Source organism: Pan troglodytes, chromosome 9 (genome assembly GCF_028858775.2).
Source record: "Pan troglodytes isolate AG18354 chromosome 9, NHGRI_mPanTro3-v2.0_pri, whole genome shotgun sequence".
NCBI classification, from domain to species: domain Eukaryota; kingdom Metazoa; phylum Chordata; class Mammalia; order Primates; family Hominidae; genus Pan; species Pan troglodytes.
In genome coordinates, this window is record NC_072407.2 from 51,395,149 (window position 1) to 51,414,034 (window position 18,886).

Genomic DNA, 18,886 nt, shown 5'->3' on the forward strand with positions numbered 1-18,886 from the left:
TCTGAATCTGTTCACATGGGCTTCCCTACCACCAGAAGAGGGTCCTGGGTTCTTATACCCTCCCCTCCCAGCTTCTTGATTACCACATTCAAATCCCTAGGGCTCTGTTTCCAGCCCAGGTTTCTCAGTTTCCCCATCCCTTGGCAATGCCTGAATATCAATCTAACCTTCCTGGTTTACAAACCTTTCTTGCCTATCCACCATTCATCTGTTTTCCCATGCATCTATTTGTCTGTCTATTTGTCCATCCAGCTATCCATTCATCAAGCCCACCATGCATTCACTTATGTGTCCATTCATCCAACTGTCCGTTTGTTTGTTCATTCATCTGTCAGTCAATTCATCCACCCACCCATCTGTTTATCTACTTGTCTATCTAACCATCTATATGTCCATTAATCAGCCCGTCCACCTGCTGTCAGTCCATCAGTCCACAATTCCATCTGTTTATCCATCTACGAATCTGCTCATCCATTCATCCACCTGTCCATCCATCCACCCATCCACTCATCCACCCATCTACCCATCCACTCATCTGTCCATCAACCCATCCATCATCCACCTACCCCTTCATTCATTCATCCATCCATCCACCAGTCCACTCATCCACCCATCTACCAATCCACCCACCTACCATTCCACCCATCTATTCATCCACCTATCCATCCATTCACCTATCAGCTTCGGTTTCCAGGAGCCCCATGAGAACAGGCAGTATCTGACTTTCTGTTTCTGCGTTGTTTCGCATATGATAATGGCCTCCAATTCCATCCATGTTGCTGCAAAGACATAATTTCATTCTTTTTTATGGCTGAATAGTATTTCATTATATATATATATATAAATACAATATAACATGTTATTTATTCACTCATCCGTTGATGGACACTTATGTTGATTCTGTATCTTTGCTATTACGAATAGTGCTGTGATAAACATACAAATGCAGTATCTTTTTGGTATCACTCATCCATCCAGCCATCCATTCATCCATCCATCCATTCATCCACCTATCCACCCATCTACCCATCTACCCATTTACTCATCCACCTGTCCACCAATCCAGCTATCTACCCATTCATCCATCCACTCATCCACCTATCCATCCATCCACTCATTCATCCAGCCATCCACCAATCCACCCATCCACTTATCTATCCATCCATCCATTCATCCATCCACCAATCCACTCATCCACTTATCTATCCATCCATCCATTCATCCATCCATCCATCCACTCATCCACACATCTACCGATTCACTAATCCACCCATCCACCAATCCACTCATCTACCCATCCATCTATCCATCCATCCACTCATTCATCTATCTGTCTATCCACTTATCTGTCCATCCATGCATCTTCCCAATGTTGAGTTCCAGGCTCTAAGCTGAGCGCTGGGAAAACAAAAAAGTATTATACAAGACCCCTGCCTTCAGAGAGTTCCTGATCTTTTCTGGGGGGTGGAGGGATGAGTAGAGGCATTTTTGTTTTGTTGTTGTTGTTGTTGTTGTTGTTGTTTTTCTGGCCCAGTGATCTCTGGTGAGTCCCCTCTGCTGGGAAGGAATTTTGAACATTCAGTGTCCTCCCCTGTATAATCTAACCCCTTGCTTTAAATTCCCACTCCACTAAGACAGGCCTGCCTTCTTGCCAGTGGATTCCTAGGCCACAAGTGTTTTTTCATTAGCAGCAAACACCAGAATTTCACAGCTCTGGGCTCACCATTAGATCTACTTGACTTCCACCTTCACTGACTTTGTATCTGCACTTGGGACTCTCCAAAGGCTCCAGGCCACAGGTCCTCAGGGTTCCCTAGGAACCTGACCAAGGCCTCTCCCAAAAAGGAGGGGAGGGACAGGTTGGCTTGGCATCAGTTCCATCCTTGTTCCCACTTCCCCATCAAGAAGGCCAAGCCCCAGCTGACTGGGTGCAGTGGGGTGTAAGGTTATCCACTCCACAAGATCTAGGTCCTGCTTGATGTGTTCATTCATTCACTCGTGTGTGTTATTGTCTTGCTTTGGTTTGTTTATATGCTTATTTATTCATTCATTCATTTAATCACTTTTTTGTATAAATGTAAGGGGTACAAATGCAGTTTTGTTCCATGGATATATTGCATAATGGAGAAGTCTAGGCTTTCAGTTTATCCATCACCAGAATAGTGTACATTGTGCCCTTTAAGTAATTTCTCATCCCTCACCATGCCTCCCCACTCTCCCACCCTTGCAAGTCTCCAGTGTCTGTCATTCCACATTCTATGTCCATGTGTACACATTATTTAGCTCCTACTTATACATGAGAACAGGCAGTATTTGACTTTCTGTTTCTGCGTTGTTTCGCTTATGATAATGGCCTCCAATTCCATCCATGTTGCTGCAAAGACATAATTTCATTCTTTTTTATGGCTGGATAGTATTTCATTATATATATATATATATATATATACAATATAACATTTTATTCACTCATCCGTTGATGGACACTTAGGTTGATTCTGTATCTTTGCTATTATGAATAGTGCTGTGATAAACATACAAATGCAGTATCTTTTTGGTATAGTGATTTCTTTTCCTTTGGTTAGATACTCAGTGAGATTGCTGGATCAAATGATAGTTCTTTTCCTTTCTTCTTTTCTTTCTTTTTCTTTTTCTTTTGAGACTGAGTTTCGCTCTTGTCGCCCAGGCTGGAGTGCAGTGGCACAATCTTGGCTCACTTTGACTCCCGGGTTCAAATGATTCTCCTGCCTCAGCCTCCTGAGTAGCTGGGATTACAGGCACCCGCCACCACACCCAGCTAATTATTGTATTTTTAGTAGAGATGGGGTTTCATCATTGTTGGCCAGGCTAGTCTCGAACTCCTGATCTCATGTGATCCACCTGCCTCGGCCTCCCAAAGTGCTGGGATTACAGACGTGAGCCACCACGCTTGGCCAGTTCTTTTTCTTTTGAGACAGAATGTCACTTTATCACTGAGGCTGGAGTGCAATGGCGTGATCTTGGCCCACTGTAGCCTGGACCTCCTGGGCTCAAGCGATCCTCCCGCCTCAGCCTCTGGAGTAGCTGGTACTATGGATGTGTGCCATCTGTAGTCTCATCTAATTTTCTGTATTTTTTGTAGAGATAGGGTTTCACCATGTTGCCCAGGCTGATCTTGAACTCCTGGGCTCAAGCAATCCACCTGCCTCAGCCTTCCCAAATGTTGGGATTATAGGTGTGAGCCACTGCATCTGGCCAAAAGGTAGTTCTGTTTTTAGTTCTTTGAGAAATCTCCATACTCTTTTCCGTAGAGGTTGTCATTTAATCACTTACTTTTTATTGAGTGTCTTCCATGGTCTGGGCCTAGTAAGGGGGATAGACATGAATGAGGCATACTTGGAGCCTCCAGCAGCTTACAGGCATGCAGAGGGTCATGTGAGCAGATAGTGGGGCAAGAGAGGAGGTGCCAGGTACACTTGGTCTCAAAGGTGCATTAGGGAACCATTGATTGGGTCAGGGTCCCAGATAGGATGGCTTAGGGAAGCGTGCAGGGGGAAAGCATGTCTGGCTGAGAATCAACTTAAGCAAAGGAAACGAAGAGGAAAACAGGAAGCCACCATCTTTGCAGCTGGAAGCAAAGCAGGACAGGAAGGCAAAGAGCCTTGAGTGCCAAGCCAAGGAGCCTGAGTCGTGTGCAGGGATGGCTGTGGAGTCTTTGCTGGTTGTAAGCAAGGAGTATGGGGGCTGTCCTCCGTGGGTGCAGCCAAGAAACCAGGTAGACTGTGTGTTCCTGAGGCCTAAGATTCAAGGGGCTCCAGGAGAAGGAAGATATCCCATTGCCTCAAGTATGGCCAAGCTCAAGGGGCCTGGGTGAGGAACTCCATAAAAGAGATCCAGGGTCAATAACCTCTGGAAATAGGCAGAATGTCCTCTGCCCTCTGGGCAATGCTAGAGTGTCCTCCCAACTCCTCTTTCCACTCCTCCCCCTCCCAAAGTACATCAGAAGCCTCATCCCCTTACATCCCCAGGGACCCGTGGTAATTCAAATTCTTGGGAATAGTAGGACCCAGATTCCAAGAACAGGAACGGTTTGGTAATCCATAACCTCACGGTTAGTAGTTCCTTAAAAAGGAAAAGAAAAAAATTTTTGAGTGCCTGGCACCATTCTGGGTGCTTCCACCCTATGATCTCACATCACCAAGACAGCCATCTGTTGAACTGAGGCCCAAGAGACCAGTGACTGGCCCAGGGTTGCACAGCATGTGCGGGTAGAGAGCTGGGGCATGAACCCTGGCTTCTGGGGCTCTAGGAAGGGCTGGGTCTTCTGGGGAGGGAAGGAAGCTAGAGGAAGAACGGAGAGAGACTGAGAAGCTGAGGCAGGGAGCAGGGAGGAAGGGGAGGGAGGAGAAGAGAGGAAGGGAAAGAGAAGCAAAATAGCAAGATCAAAGGAGGGAGCAGAGAGAAGGGAGAAACAGGACAAGAGGTGAGGAGGCAGCACGAACCTCAGGCGAAAAAGAGGAGAGCAGGGCGAAGGCAGATGGAGGAGGAGGAGGACAGAGGAGGGACAACGAGGAGGTTTTTGGGGAGACAGGGACAGTGGCTGGCTGGAGGTGATGGGACCCCAGAGGAACACATTCCCAGCTTCTCCCTCCTGCAGCGGAGCAAAAGAGGGGCAGAGAAGGTCCCTGACTTGCAGGAGGTCAGCAGGTGCATCGTGCTGGAATGTGGCTCCATTTCATTCTGGTCAGCAGGAAATTGGTTTGAAACCAAAAATCTTGGACGCTCTAGGGACTGAAAAACAAAAACAAAAACATCATTTTTAATTATTTTATTTTTTGAATAGATAACATGTGCACATGGTACAAAATTCAAAAGGTACAAAAAAGGTAAACAACTGCCCAGTTCCCCTTCCACAGACTAGCCCACTTGTTGCCTGATCTTGTGTTTTGGTCTAGAAATCATCTACACAGCGTGTAGCAGATATATTTTTAAAAATTTTACACAGAGGGGGCCGGGTGTGGTGGCTCACGCCTGTAATCCCAGCATTTTGGGAGGCCAAGGGGGGTGGATTACGAGGTCAGGAGATTGAGACCATCCTGGCTAACACGGTGAAACCCCATCTCTACTAAAAAAAATACAAAAAATTAGCCAGGCGTGGTGGCGGGCGCCTGTAGTCCCAGCTACTCGGGAGGCTAAGGCAGGAGAATGGTGTGAACCCGGGAGGCGGAGCTTGCAGTGAGCCGAGATCGTGCCACTGCACTCCAGCCTGGGCGTTAGAGCGAGACTCCGTCTCAAAAAAAAAAAAAAAAAAGGAAAGAAAAAAAATGTTTACACAGAGGGGGGCACATTAAACATATTGTAGTTCCCTTGTTTTTTTTCCCCAATATACATGTCACACCCATGTAGAACTGTCTTGTGCTTCTGAGTTTTTTCCATTTTTAGTTTTTGTGGGTACATAGTAGGTGTGTTTATTTATGGGGTACATGAGATATTTTGATACAGGCATAAATTGTGTAATAATCACATCAGTAAATGGGGTATCCACCACCTCAAGCATTTTTCATTTCCTTGTGTTACCAACATTCCAATTATATTCTTTTAGTTATTTTTAAATACACTATAAATTAGTGTTGACTGTAGTGTCTTTTTAATGGCCGTATAGTATTCCACTATTTGGATTTACTAGGATATTTTTAAGTCATGAGAGACATCGTTCATTTAGAAGAGTAAATACAATATTTATGTGCAGTTTAAAGAATAATTATAAAGCAGCCGGGTGCAGTGGCTCACACCTGTAATGCCAGCACTTTGGGAGGCCGAGGCAGGCGGATCACCAAGTCAGGAGATTGAGACCATCCTGGCTAACACGGTGAAACCCCGTCTCTACTAAAAATACAAAAAAAAAAAATTAGCCAGGCATGGTGGCACGGTCTGTAGTCCCAACTACTCGGGAGGCTGAGGCAGGAGAATGGTGTGAACCCAGGAGGCAGAGCTTGCAGTGAGCCGAGATCACGCCACTGCACTCCAGCCTGGGCGACAGAGCAAGACTCCGTCTCAAAAAAAAAAAAAAAAGATAATTATAAAGCTGACATCTATGTAACCACCATCCAGGTAAAGAAATAAAAAAGTTGCCAGAAAGGCCGGGCGCGGTGGCTCACGCCTGTAATCCCAGCACTTTGGGAGGCTAAGGTGGGCAGATCACGAGGTCAGGCAATCGAGACCATCCTGGCTAACACGGTGAAACCCCATCTGTACTAAAAATACCAAAAAAAATTAGCCAGGCGTGGTGGCGGGTGCCTGTAGTCCCAGCTACTCGGGAGGCTGAGGCAGGAGAATGACGTGAACCTGGGAGGAAGAGGTTGCAGTGAGCCGAGATCGCGCCACTGCACTCCAGCCTGGGTGACAGGGCAAGACTCCATCTCAAAAACAAAACAAAACAAAACAACAAAAAAAAATTGCCAGAACCCCAGAAGAATCCCCAAATGTCCCCTACTTCCCTCTAGAAGTAACACTGTCCTAACTTTTTCAGTAATTTTCTACTTGCTTTTCTTTTCTTTTTTATTTATTTATTTTTTTTCCGACGGAGTCTCACCCTGTCGCCCAGGCTGGAGTGCGATGACATGATCTTGGCTCACTGCAACCTCTGCCTCCCAGATTGAAGTGATTCTCCTGCCTCACCCTCCCGTGTAGCTGGGATTACAGCCGTGTGCCACCACACCCGGCTAATTGTTTGTATCTTTAGTAGAGACAGGGTTTCACCATGTTGGCCAGGCTGGTCTCAAACTCCTGACCTCATTATTTGCCCGCCTCAGCCTCCCAAAGTTCTGGAATTACAGGCATGAGCCAACGCACAGGCCTCTTGCTTTTTCTCTTGCTTTCCCTTATAGTTCAGTTTTTATTTTAACAGGTTTTAATCTTTATATTAAAAAAATCATAGTGTAAATATCCTTTTGGGTCTTTCTTCTTTTCCCCATCATGTTATTCCGTCTCGCTATGGTCCATTTTCATTGCTGGATAGTATTCCAGTGTTATTTATTTACTTATCTTTTTGAGATGGAGTCTCGCTTTGTCACCCAGGCTGGAGTGCAGTGGCATGATCTCGGCTCACTGCAACCTCCGCCTCCTGGGTTCAAGCAATTATCCTGCCTCAGCCTCTCCAGTAGCTGGGATTACAGACATGGGCAACCACTCCCAGCTAATTTTTGTATTTTTGGTAGAGACAGGGTTTCACCATGTTGGCCAGGCTGGTCTCAAACTCCTGATCTCCAGTGATCCCCCTGCCTTGGCCTCCCAAAGTGCTGGGAATACAGGCGTGAGCCACTGCACCCAGCATTCCATTGTTATTTAACCAGTCTCTCATCAGTATATATGTATTTTTGAGACAGGGTCTCATTCTGCACACACAGCTGGAGTGTAGTGGTTCTATCATGGCTCACTGCAGCCTCGACCTCCTGGGCTCGGGCGATCCTCCCACCTCAGCCCCCCAAGTAGCTTTAACCACTTATTGATGGACATTTGTTTCGAGTCTTTTGCTATTACAAATAATACAGCAATCAATAACATATGCTAAATTACATATATGCAGGAGGGAGGATGTCTAGGAGAGATTCCCAAAAGTTGAATTACCAGGTCAAAGGACAGTGCATTTTTCATTTTTTAATTTTTATGTATGTATTTATGTATTTTATTTTATTTTATTTTATTGAGATGGAGTCTTGCCCTGTCACCCAGGCTGGAGTGCAGTGGAGCAATCTTGGCTTACTGCAGCCTCCACCTTCTGGGTTCAAGCAATTCTCCTGCCTTAGCCTCCTGAGTAGCTGGGATTACGGGTGCACGCCACCATGCCCAGCTAATGTTTTTTGTATTTTTAGTAGAGACAGGAGTTTTGCCATGTTGCCGAGGCTGGGTCTCAAACCCCTGGGCTCAAGCGATCCACCCACCTTGGCCTCCCAAAGTGCTGGGATTACAGGCATGAGCCACCACACCTGGCCTGTATTTATTTTTTAGAGATAGAGTCTCCCTCTGCTGCCCAGGGTGGTCTCGAACTCCTGCCCTCCAGCCATCCTCCTGCCTTGGCCTCCCAAAGTGCTGAGATTACACGTGTGAGCCACTATGCCCTCTGTGCATTGTTAATTTTGAGACAGATGATGGATAGACAGACAAGGTGGGTGCAGTGGCTCACGCCTGTAATCCCAACACTTTGAGAGGCCAAAGTGGGAGAATCACTTGAACCCAGGAGTTTGAGACCAGCCTGGGCAACATAGGGAGACCCCATCTCTAAAAAAATTTTCAAAATTAGCTTGGTGTGGTGGTGGTGGTGGTGGTGTGTGCCTGTGGTGCCAGCTACTCAGGAGGCTGAAATGGGAGGATTGGTTGAGCCCTGGAGGATGAGGGTGCAGTGAACCATGATCACGCCACTGCACTGCAGCCTGGGTGACAGAACAAGACCCTGTCTTTAAAAAAAAAAAAAAGACTGGAAACAGATATTATCACATTGCCCTTAACAAAAGTTGTATCAGCCAGGCATGATAGCTCACGCCTATAATCCCAGTACTCCCAGAGGCGAGTGGATCTCCTGAGGTCAGGAGTTTGAGACCAGCCTGGCCAACATGGTGAAACCCCGTCTCCACTAAAAATACAAAATTTAGCTGGGTGTGGTGGTGCACACCTGTAGTCCCAGCTACTCAGGAGGCTGAGGCAGGAGAATCACTTGAACCTGGGAGGCAGAGGTTGCAGTGAGCCAAGATGGCACCACTACACTCCAACCTGGGTGACAAGAGTGAAACTCCGTCTCAAAAATAAATAAATAAATAATAATAAAAATAAAAGTTATACCTATTCACTATCCTACCAGTCCTGCTAGACAGTGCAGCTTCCCAGCCTACTAGACAAGTGGGAGACCCTGCAGGGGCTGGGCCTTGCAGAGTGACAGGGAGGCTGGGCAGGCCTAGGGTAGTGTGGCCCTTTGCCCCTGCTGGCTGGGTTGATGATAGGGGCAGGCCGGGTGCTAATGCAATCACAAAGCAGGCGGGCAACAGGAAACTTGAGGGGGTGTCCTCAAAGCTGAGTCCACAGAGGGGAGCACGACCCCTGACCTCGTAGATCTCTCAGCCTTGGCCCAAACGAGCTAGAAAATGAGGAAATGTCCCCCCACCCACTTTCCTAGCAACCTGTCCCCATAGGGTGTGACAGGGCATGTGAGAACACACAGGCCTCAGACCAAGAGCTGGGAAAGTTGACCAAAAAGAGCTGAGCCTGTGGACAGAAATGGCAGTCTTGCAACTTCCTCTCATGGTTGAGACACTGGGAGAGGCTCCCTGGGCCCCAGCCAGGGTCACCTGGGCCCCTCCGAGCTCCCCAAGTTTTGTTGACAGCACTGGGCTGGCTCTTCGGTGCATTAAGGCCTTCAACAATGATTGACTCGGGGCCTCTGCATGCCAGGCAGCCCAAACAGGCAGCGCCCTTCATCCCCGTCCTCATGGGCCTGCTCTTCAGCAGGGCAAGACCCACGATGAACTCATGATAGCGAGTGTTCCATTGCATGTTGGAAGGTGACACTCGCCATAGGAACAAGGGCATGCAGCTGGATAAGGGGCTTGCGGTAGGGGATGGAGTGGGTGGGGACAGTTTGCAGCATTCATGAGAGCAGGCAGGGCAGGCTTCACCAAGAGAGGTGCATCCAGCAAACCCTGGAAGCAAGTGAGGGAGCGAGCCAAGCAGATGTCTGGGAGAAGAATTCCGGGCAGAGGGACTAGTCAGTGCCAATGCCCCAGGCAGGAGCGTGAGCCAGAGATGGCAAGGAGGCCTATGGGGGCACAGCCAGTGGCAGAAGCTCAGACAGGGCCAGTCAGGTCAGGCCATGGTATGGAATTTGGCTTTGACTCCAGGAAACATGGAGTGTGTTGCAGGGTGTGTCCTCTCTTATTCAAACCTGAAGCTGGTGCCGTGGTACACATGAGGAGACTGAGGCTCAGAAGTGGCCGTGACTTGGCACAGCGTGGCTTGGTCAATCCAGGGTGTAGGTGAGGCTTTCGCCCAGATCCACCTGAGACCTAGACCCCAGCTCTGCACCATGGCAGTGCTCCAGTGCTTGTGGGTGGTGACAGGCAAGCACTGGAGGGTGCCCCTGCTGGGCACTAACTCACCCCTCCCTCATGTAACCGTACGAGGCAGGCCTTGTCAGTGCCATTTTGCAGATGACGGAAGTGCAGTTCCCGGAGGTAAGGGGCACGGCCAAGGGCACACAGCCGGGAGCAGGGCAGGAGGTGATTGTGGTTCTCAGGGCCCCTCAGGCCTGTGCCTCCGTGGCTGTCCCTATCTCGAGGTTCTCTCATGGATATTTCCCCACCTAAAAGTCTTCCTGAGTTCTCGCCTGTCCTCAAGCTGAAGCCCAAACCTCCGAGGCCTGTGCGGGAACCTCCAACGCCCAGAGTGCGGCCAGCCTTTCTGCCCGTCCCCAGCCCAAGTGGCCAGCCCCACCTCCACCTCCAGCCAGAGGACACCGCTCAGCATTCCTGGAACCTTTCTCAGTCTCCCCAGCTTTTGCGCACAAGCCCACCCACTTCCACACCCTCAGATCTCTCTCTTTCAAGGGCTTGCCTCCTCCAGGCTGCCACCCAAGACCGCCTTCCCTCTAGTTTCCCCCCACCGCTCCCCAGCTCTGCCTCAGTCTCTCGTCCCACTCTGCCCCAGCCCCAGTGGCCAGGGGCAGCTAGACCTCCTCTGAATCCCAAATCCTGGCCAGCCTCCCACACCCTTGTCCCTGCTGACCAGCTCTACAGATGGGGCGCTCACCTCCCGGCCACATCACTCAGGCTTCGGCACCTCAAACCCACCGCCACCCACAGCGACTTCCTTCTGCTCACCACGGGCAGCACCACACCCCCCTGCTCGCTCACTGAGGACAGGAGCTGCCTCCCCACCCCAGACCCTTCCCCTGTGGAGCCCCCTCCACCATGCCCTGGTCTCTAGGTTCCCCTGAGTCTTTCCCTACGGATTGGCTGTGTGGCCTTTGGGTGAGTTCCTTCCCCTCTGCAGAGCTCAGATGCTCCAATTTTACAGAGCGGTCGACAGTACCCACTTCCCAGCATTGTCCTGAGGACTGAAAGAGATGGTCTGTGAAAGCCTTTGCTTGGTATACAGTAGCAGTTCAATAAATGCACATTTCCTCCATTGACCTCCACAAATGCAGAGGTTAGGAGTATGGCTTCGGAGACCCTGATTAGAATCCTATCCTCGCTCCTCATCCACTATGTGGCTGACGGGAGAGTCACTCACTTCTCAGAGCCTCAGTGTCCTCATCTGCAAAATGGGAACATTAATAGAATATACCTCGCGGGGTTGCATGAACTAGGTGAGGTAGCATGTGGCTATCTGTGTGTGACAGGCCCTGCATCCCACCATAGGGAGCAAGTTCAGCCCTGTCCTCAGCCCTCCAAGCTCCCACCCTGGGCCTCTCCACCGCAGACTCGGAGAAACAGAAATGCAGAGAGAAGCTCTGGAAGCTGGCAGAGGAGGCCCTGAGGCAGCGGCATCTTAGCCTCTGCCCCTGGATGATTCCCCACCTGCCTGGGGCCCCCGGGCTGCATTTTGCGCTCACTCTCCCTGTCTGAGAAACCAGCTCTTGGGAGGAAAAGCCAGCCTGGGAAAAAGGGCCTAGCTCTGGAATAGGGACCCTGTGATAAGATGAGCAGGGCCCTTTGAAAAGACAAGGAAACTAATAATGACAGCTCCCACCATGGGCCCAGCACATGAGATCTTTACAATAGGGTTATCCATTTTACAGATGAGAAATGGGGCTCAGAGTGGACGCTTACACCTGCTCCAGGAAGAAGGGCCAAAATCAGGATTTGCACCCAGGCTTGAATTCCTCTCAAGCCTGTGCTCTTAGCCCAAGGCTGCCTGAGTGTGTGCCTTGAGCCCTTGGGACAAACAAGGGAGAGTGGGCCCTGAGGGGCCAGTGAATGAGGAGCTGAATTCAGCTTTGAGGCTCTGGGGCCCAAGAACAGTGCAGGGATGCCCAGGGGTCCCGGCTAGGGGTTGGGGGGCAGCCCAGGGTGAAGGAGCAGGAGGCCTGGGCCTGGAAGGAGTTAACTGCGTGAGGGGCCCGAGTGAATCAGAGGCTCCGCAAGCTATGATGGAAATTCCCTGTGCATGGCGTGTGGTCACCCAGAAAAGGGAAACGGTGCTTTTCGGAGCAGGGGACGGCGGGGGCTGGAGCTAGGGAGCAGACACCAGCCTGGGTGGGGCTGGTGAGGGTATTGTGACAAAGGAGGCCTGGCGTCCAGGTCTGCTCAGGCCTTGGGCGGGAAGAAGGAGATGAGGAGCCACCAGGCCAGGCCAGGCCTGATTGTGCTATGGTGTGTCCATGGGCCCTGATGGATGAGTAGGAGTTCACCAGGCCCAGACCAAAGAAAGGCACTTCAGACCAGAGGAAATGCTAGAGCCAAGGCACAGGGCTGTGACTCAGCATGGAGCCTATCCACTCTGCTTTTGCTGGCAAACTCGTTTCTGTCCTTCAAGGCCCATCCAAGTAACACCTCTCCCCACCCCAGGCAACACTCATAGCTCCTCTGAGTCCCACTGCCTTGGTTTCCCTCTTGGAGCTCATAGGATTTTGTAAGTTATCTGCCTGCCCCATAGGACTATGGGTTCCACAAGGGCAGGGGCTGTGTCCCAGCTGTATAAACAGCTTGTGCCCAGCACAGGGCCAGCACCAAGTAGGCGCTCTGTATTTGTGGAATGACAATTTCGCAGAAGAGGAATGTGGGGCCCAGAGAGGTCGGGGGTGCTCAGTCAGCCAGCTGGTGCGGCAGAGCGGGGCTCAGGCCGGGCTCCTCCTCAGTTGGGACTGGTCAGGAGGGAAGGAACATGGCAGGAAGATCCCTCCCCTGGGGCAGGGCAGGGGGAGACCGCAGGGGCCACTGGGCGCTGATGGCCAGCCAGGGAAGGTAACAGGTGGTGCTATGGTCCACGCCCTGCTTCCCCCTTGAGCTTCAGGCCAGCCCTGCTCCTGCCCTGGTCACAGCGCTAGAAAACGTCCGCCCTCCCAGGAGGGAGATGAAGGTACAAGATGAAGCAAGGAGCAGTCAGAGGAAGAGAGAAGGACACTGGGTTCTAGATTTCCCCAGTGAAATCTAGAATCTCCAGACACTTTGTAGCTGCCTGACCTTGGACAGGGTCTCACTCTGTTGCCCAGGCTGGAGTGCAGTGGTATGATCATAGCTCACTGCAGCCTCGAACTCCCAGGCTCAAGCAATCCTCCCACCTCAGCTTCCCCAGTAGCCGGCACTATAGGCATGTGCCACCATGCTGGACTTTTTTTTTTTTTTTGGTAGAGTCGGGGTCTCGCTCTGTGGCCCAGGCTGACCTCCAACTCCTGGGCTCAAGTGATCTTCCTGCCTTGACCTCTCAAAATGCTGGGATTACAAGCATGAGCTACTGTGTCCTGCCCTCAGTTTGTACTTTATGATGGAGAAAATGGAATAGGCTTGTTCTGAGGACAGAATAAACTAATGGATGTAACTGTAAACCTTTGTACCGACGTGAGGGAGACTGCCTGTTAGCTGCAGTGACTATTGTGTAGTCTGGTCTCTCCCTGGGGGCTGTGGCAGTACCATCCCACCAGCCAGCTCCTAAACAGTGTTAGGCTCGGGCCCAGCGTCCATCTGTCCCAGCTCAAGTCTGTGCCTGGTGAAGGCCTATGACCTGCGCCAGCCTGACAAGGGGGTCAAAACCCAACTTGGATGGCTGAGAATGATGGCCGGGGCTTCCTGTCCAGAAACGAGCCCCCTGACGGCCTCAGCTGCTCCAGCTCCACCACAGCACCCCAGATTTCTCGGCCCTCTCGTGTCTGCTTGAAGGTCAAGGGCATCCTGAGAAGCTGCCCTCAGGCGGGGACCGGTGGCATGGAGGCGACCATCAGGGTTGGAGTGTTTCCAAGCATGAAGGGGAACTGAGAACTGTGGGAATGGGCCTTGTGTAGTGCAGGGTGGGCCGGGCCTGGTGGGAGGGGGCCTGCTCCCGGGAGCTCAGACTGATGGGGTCCTGGGGTGAAGAGGAGAGGGGGAGCCCCAGGCAGAGGTGGGGTTGGGGGACACCACGGGGTGCTTGCAGGTCAATCCAGAGTGGGCTGGCCAGGCAGTGGGAGGTGGGGGAGCTGTGCGGGGAAGGAAAGAGGAAGCCAAGGGGAGAGGGGGATGGGCTGCTGGGGATGGAGTGGGGGTGGGGGCTGGGGGCCTGGAGCCACTTTGGCCGCAGCCACTTCGCTTCTCCTGGTTTCGATTTGTAAATAGCTGTCGGCTCCGTAGGGCAGGATGGGCCTGTCCCTTCTGTGGCCTGTGTCCAGGGAAGCCCAGGTCTAAGGAGCTACAGATGCTCAAGCCCTGGATTGGGGGACCCCAGGATGCCTGCAACCCAGCCAGCCTTTGCCTGGGTTGGTGGGTTCTGGGGGCCCAGTTCTGGGCAGTTGCAACCTGTGGTCACTGAGGTAATGCAGCTGGGCTGGGGGAGCTTCAGAACATGATGACTCGGCCACCCTGGGCTTATTTATAACTGGGCCTCCGTGGCCAGAGCAGCTGCTGAGCCGCCAACTCAGCACTCAGGCTGGCCTGAAACACCAAGGCAGGGAACAGGACAGTGAGGGCCAGGCTGCCCTGACGGCCCCTCAGGCTGAGTCAAGGGGTCTTGGGTTCTCCAAGGCCTCTTTGGCTGGGACTGTGATGTGATGGGCGGGACTTGGGTTTTAGGGGAGCTTCTTGTGGAGCCGGCGTCTTGAACCTCCTGGACCAAAGGGATGGTTGAGCCTAGCCGGTGGACTGGCCACTACCAGGGGGCACAGGGCTCGGCCTTCTCGCAAAGAGCCTCTTCCTCCGAGGTCAGATGCTGTCAGCAAACTTGACCAGAAGCAAAGTCATCTCCCCTCCCCTTCTTGCAATATCAGCTTAAAAACAAAACACAACAGATTCGGGGAAAGGGCAGTTCGGACACCGAAGGCCTGACCCCAGGCAGGCTGGCAGGTGGGAGAGGCGTGGGTCTTTCCTGAGGTGCCCACATCACCCCACACCAGCATCCACCTCCTCGGCAGCTGGGAAGGGCTGGTCCTGCCCCACCCTGCAAATGACCGCGTCTTCTTTCTGAGGAAGTGTGCGAGGGGGTGTCAGGCCCTTTCCCAAGGTTTGCAGGAATAAAGCCTCCTAAAAGCCTAGTCCTCCCAGATCAGCGTGGCCTCCGCCGCCCCAGATTCCATCAGCACCCTGTCTGCAAAACATGGGCCTGCTCCTCCCACCTCCAAGCCTTGCTCCAGTGTGGAACCCCCACCTGCCTCGCCTGTTCCCCTCTCTGCCAAGGTCTACACCAGGTTCCACCTCCAAGGCCCCAGCCTCAGTGCTGTCCCCAAAGCTTTGGCTCTTGGGAATGCAAAGCCCAACGAATGTGAGAACCGGGATGGGAATGGGCGAGGGGTTTTAGACCCTGGATGCCGAGGTACTGCAGGAAAGAGGAAGGCGGGCCTGGAGCGGGAGAGATGGCGGTGGCGCCTGGCGAGCGCAGAGTTGAGACCAGAGCCACGTGCCCTGACTCCCCGCCTAGCGCTCTCACCCCTGGACCTCTGACCTCCGACCTCCGAGACCACCTGCCTGGCCCCTTCCTCTTGGCGGAAGCTGTTAGGGAAGGGAGGGATGGTGGCCTGCTGTGGGGGAAAACTCGGGCCACCACTGCTTGGGTCTGGGGTCTGGGGCCTGGGGCTGCTGGGCCCACGTAGGCCCCTCTGGGCAGCGTCACGGCGCCCAGCCTGGAGCCGCCCGGGCTGCAGCTGCCCCTGTTTCCACATCGGCAGCAGCAAGGCCGGCGCCTGAGAAAACAGGAAGCGCCCAGTCACCACAGGAAGCATGTGTGCGCCGCCTCCCCACCCCCGGCCCATTGCAAAACGCCAACAGCCCATTACCACAGGCACCGCACAGCGGCCCAGAGAAACGCTCCGGCCACCAGGCCTGCCGACGAGGAGCCGGACACAGCCTCCGGCCCTCGCCAACCTGGGCCAGGCCTCAGGGGGATGTCCAGCCGCGGCCTGGAGGAGCCCAGAGTCCCCCAGGCCTCAGGCCTCAGCCTTCTTCTGGGCTCTCAGCTCAATCCCCAGGCCAGCCAGGGCCAGGCCTACTTTGGCCACCCTTAAACCAGAATGTGGGGTCAGGGGTCACAGAAAAGCCATTTCTCTGACCTAGTGTTTGGCGTCCGGGAACTCTGTGCCCAACCTTCAGACCCTGGCAGTCCTCACTGAGGCCATTGGCCCAGAGCCCGCCATCCCCCGAGACCCCCGGGAGCCGCCTGTTGCCACGTCCACACCTGCCACACCCTCTGCCGGGCCCCAGCCCCTCCCAACCGGGACCGTGCTGGTCCCTGGGGGTCCTGCCCCACCTTGCCTTGGGGAGGCATGGGCCCTCCTCCTCCCACCCTGCCGGCCGTCACTCACCTCTTGCTTCTGGTCCCCCAGGCCTAGCCCTTGGAAGGAGACAGGAGTCTAGGGAGGCTGAAGCCCACTCCCGGGGAGGCCCGTGCTCCTCCAGCCCCAGGGACAGCAAGGAAAAGAGAAGAGAGCAGAGCATTTCATGGCTATAATAAATCAAAGGGGGAAGTCGAAGCAAGAGAAATAACAAACTTCCCTTGCCTGGGCACGGGGACCTGCCAGGCAGCAGCCCCCGGGTGCCCCGCGGCCTTCCCTCCTTCCTCCTGCCTCCCTGGCCAGTACCCAGATCTCTCTTCAGGCCTAGGTACCCCCATCTACCCAGAGACACCCGCCCCTGGACACCCAACAGCCCTCCTCGCTGCACTCCCCGGGCTGGCACCTCTCCACTTGGCCTCAGTTTCCTCTTAATTGGCACAGAAAGCCCTGGGTCGCGTGGTCAGGCTGCCCAGCAGACAGGGATGAAGACAGAAGACAGGCAGTGCCCCCTCTGAACCAAGGCCCCTCAGTGGACAAAGGGAGGGGTGAGGTGTCCTGAGAACTCCTAGCGGGACACTTGGAGCTGGATGGACAAACATCTGGGAGCCAAGACGAGAGGGAGAGGCAGCAGAGTTCAGAGCAGAGATGGGGCCAGCCCCAGGCCGTGACAGCTGGCAGGCCCTCAACCATCAACCTCAGCCATCCCTGAACTTCTCCCCAGCCAGACCAGGTGGCCCAGGGCCTGGGGCTTGAAGGGCCTGGAGGTCACCGTGGGGCATGAGATGTCCACAGCCTCAGGACATAACCCGGGTGTATCTTCTCGGAACATCCACTCAGGTAGAAGACTGAGAGGGGAAGATGTTTTAGGAAAGGGGAGGGAAATCCCCAAACATTAAAGAGAAGGATGCAAACTTGTATGATTTTTTTAAGATAAAATAAGGAATTTCAGGCTGGGCCCAGTGGCTCACACCTGTAATCCCAGCACATTGGGAGGCTGAGACAGGTGGATCGCCTGAGGTCAGGAGTTCGAGACCAGCCTGGCCAACATTGTGAAACCCCCATCTCTGCTAAAAATACAAAAATTAGCCAGGTGCAGTGCCGCGTGCCTATAATCCCAGCTACTCAGCTACTTGGGAGGTTGAGGCAGAAGAATCGTTGAACCCAGGAGGCGGAGGTTGCAGTGAGCCAAGATTGTGCCACTGCACACTCCAGCCTGGGAGACAGAGTGAGATTCTGTCTCAAAAAAAAAAAAAAAAATGCTGGGCTTGGTAGCTCACGCCTGTAATCCCAGCACTTTGGGAGGCCGAGGCAGGTGGATCACCCGAGGTCAGGAGTTCGAGACCAGCCTGGCCAACATAGTGGAACCCCATCTCTACTAAAAATACAAAAATTAGCCAGGTGTGGTGGCACGCGCCTGTAGTCTCAGCTACTTGAGAGGCTGAGGCGGGAGAATAGCTTGAACCCGGGAGGCGGAGGTTGCAGTGAGCCGAGACCATGCCATTGCCCTCCAGCCTGGGTGACAGAGTGAGACTGTCTCAAAATAAATAAATAAATAAAATAAAATAAGTAAATAAACAAATGGAGAAATGCCTAGCTCAGAAGTTTGCAATGAGGGACAAATGAGGCTGTGGAGTGGGGCCTTGGGGTAATCGTTTGGCCGGCAACACACTGCGGCCACCCACCTGTCGCCCCCCTCTCACCTGCCTGAGTTGGGGTGAACACTCCAGCTCGCCACTCTTCTCTGAGAACCCCCAGGGCCCCTCCCTGGCCTCCCTCTGGCCCTTCCTGACCTGGAGGAGTCCTGAAGCTGAGGTTCCCAGTCCCACCCTCAAGGTGCTCCCTCTCTGGGACAGAAACCTTAGAGGCCCCAACTCCCACCTTGGCAGGACTCCCCAGTTCTGCTCACACTCTGTGCCCCTCACATGACATCCCTACTGCTGCCCTGAGACTGTCTTAATAACTAGAGGTATTCACCAGGCACTCTACATACACAGCATCTTGTAATCCTTGACGATGCAGGTATTCTCATCCCCATTTCACAGATAAGGAAACTGAGGCTCGGGGAGGACTGACAGGTGCAAGCTCAGCTGGCTAGAAAGGGGCAGCACTGGCCGGGCACAATGGCTCACACCTGTAATCTCAGCACATTGGGAAGCCAAGGCAAGTGGATCACCTGAGGTCAGGAATTCGAGACCAGTCTGGCCAACATGGTGAAACCCCATCTCTACTAAAAATACAAAAATTAGCTGGGCATGGTGGCGGGCAGCTGTAATCCCAGCTACTCAGGAGGCTGAGGCACAAGAATAGCTTGAACCCAGGAGGCAGAGGTTGCAGTGAGCCGATATCATGCCATTGCACTCCAGCCTAGGTAACAAGGTGACAAAGCAAGACTCCGTCTCAAAAAAAAAAAAAAGTAAAAGAAAGGGGCAATGCTGAGATGAGAACTCAGTTTTCCTGTGTGCCCATCCAGTG

The 18,886-nt window shown here is 52.8% G+C and overlaps 1 protein-coding gene and 1 long non-coding RNA gene across 2 annotated transcripts in view; one reads left to right on the forward strand and one right to left on the reverse strand.

The window, feature by feature from the left end:
- The window catches only part of SLC39A13 (solute carrier family 39 member 13), a 43,740-nt gene that overhangs the window by 6,369 nt on the left and 18,485 nt on the right, over nucleotides 1–18,886 (forward strand). The gene's annotated exons all lie outside the window — the stretch shown is intronic.
- Nucleotides 2,579–16,591, reverse strand: LOC134807253 (uncharacterized). The gene is made up of 2 exons (XR_010147208.1): nucleotides 16,445–16,591; nucleotides 2,579–4,767 (listed from the first exon to the last, which is right to left on the reverse strand). It is a non-coding gene; the product is annotated as an uncharacterized LOC134807253 (long non-coding RNA).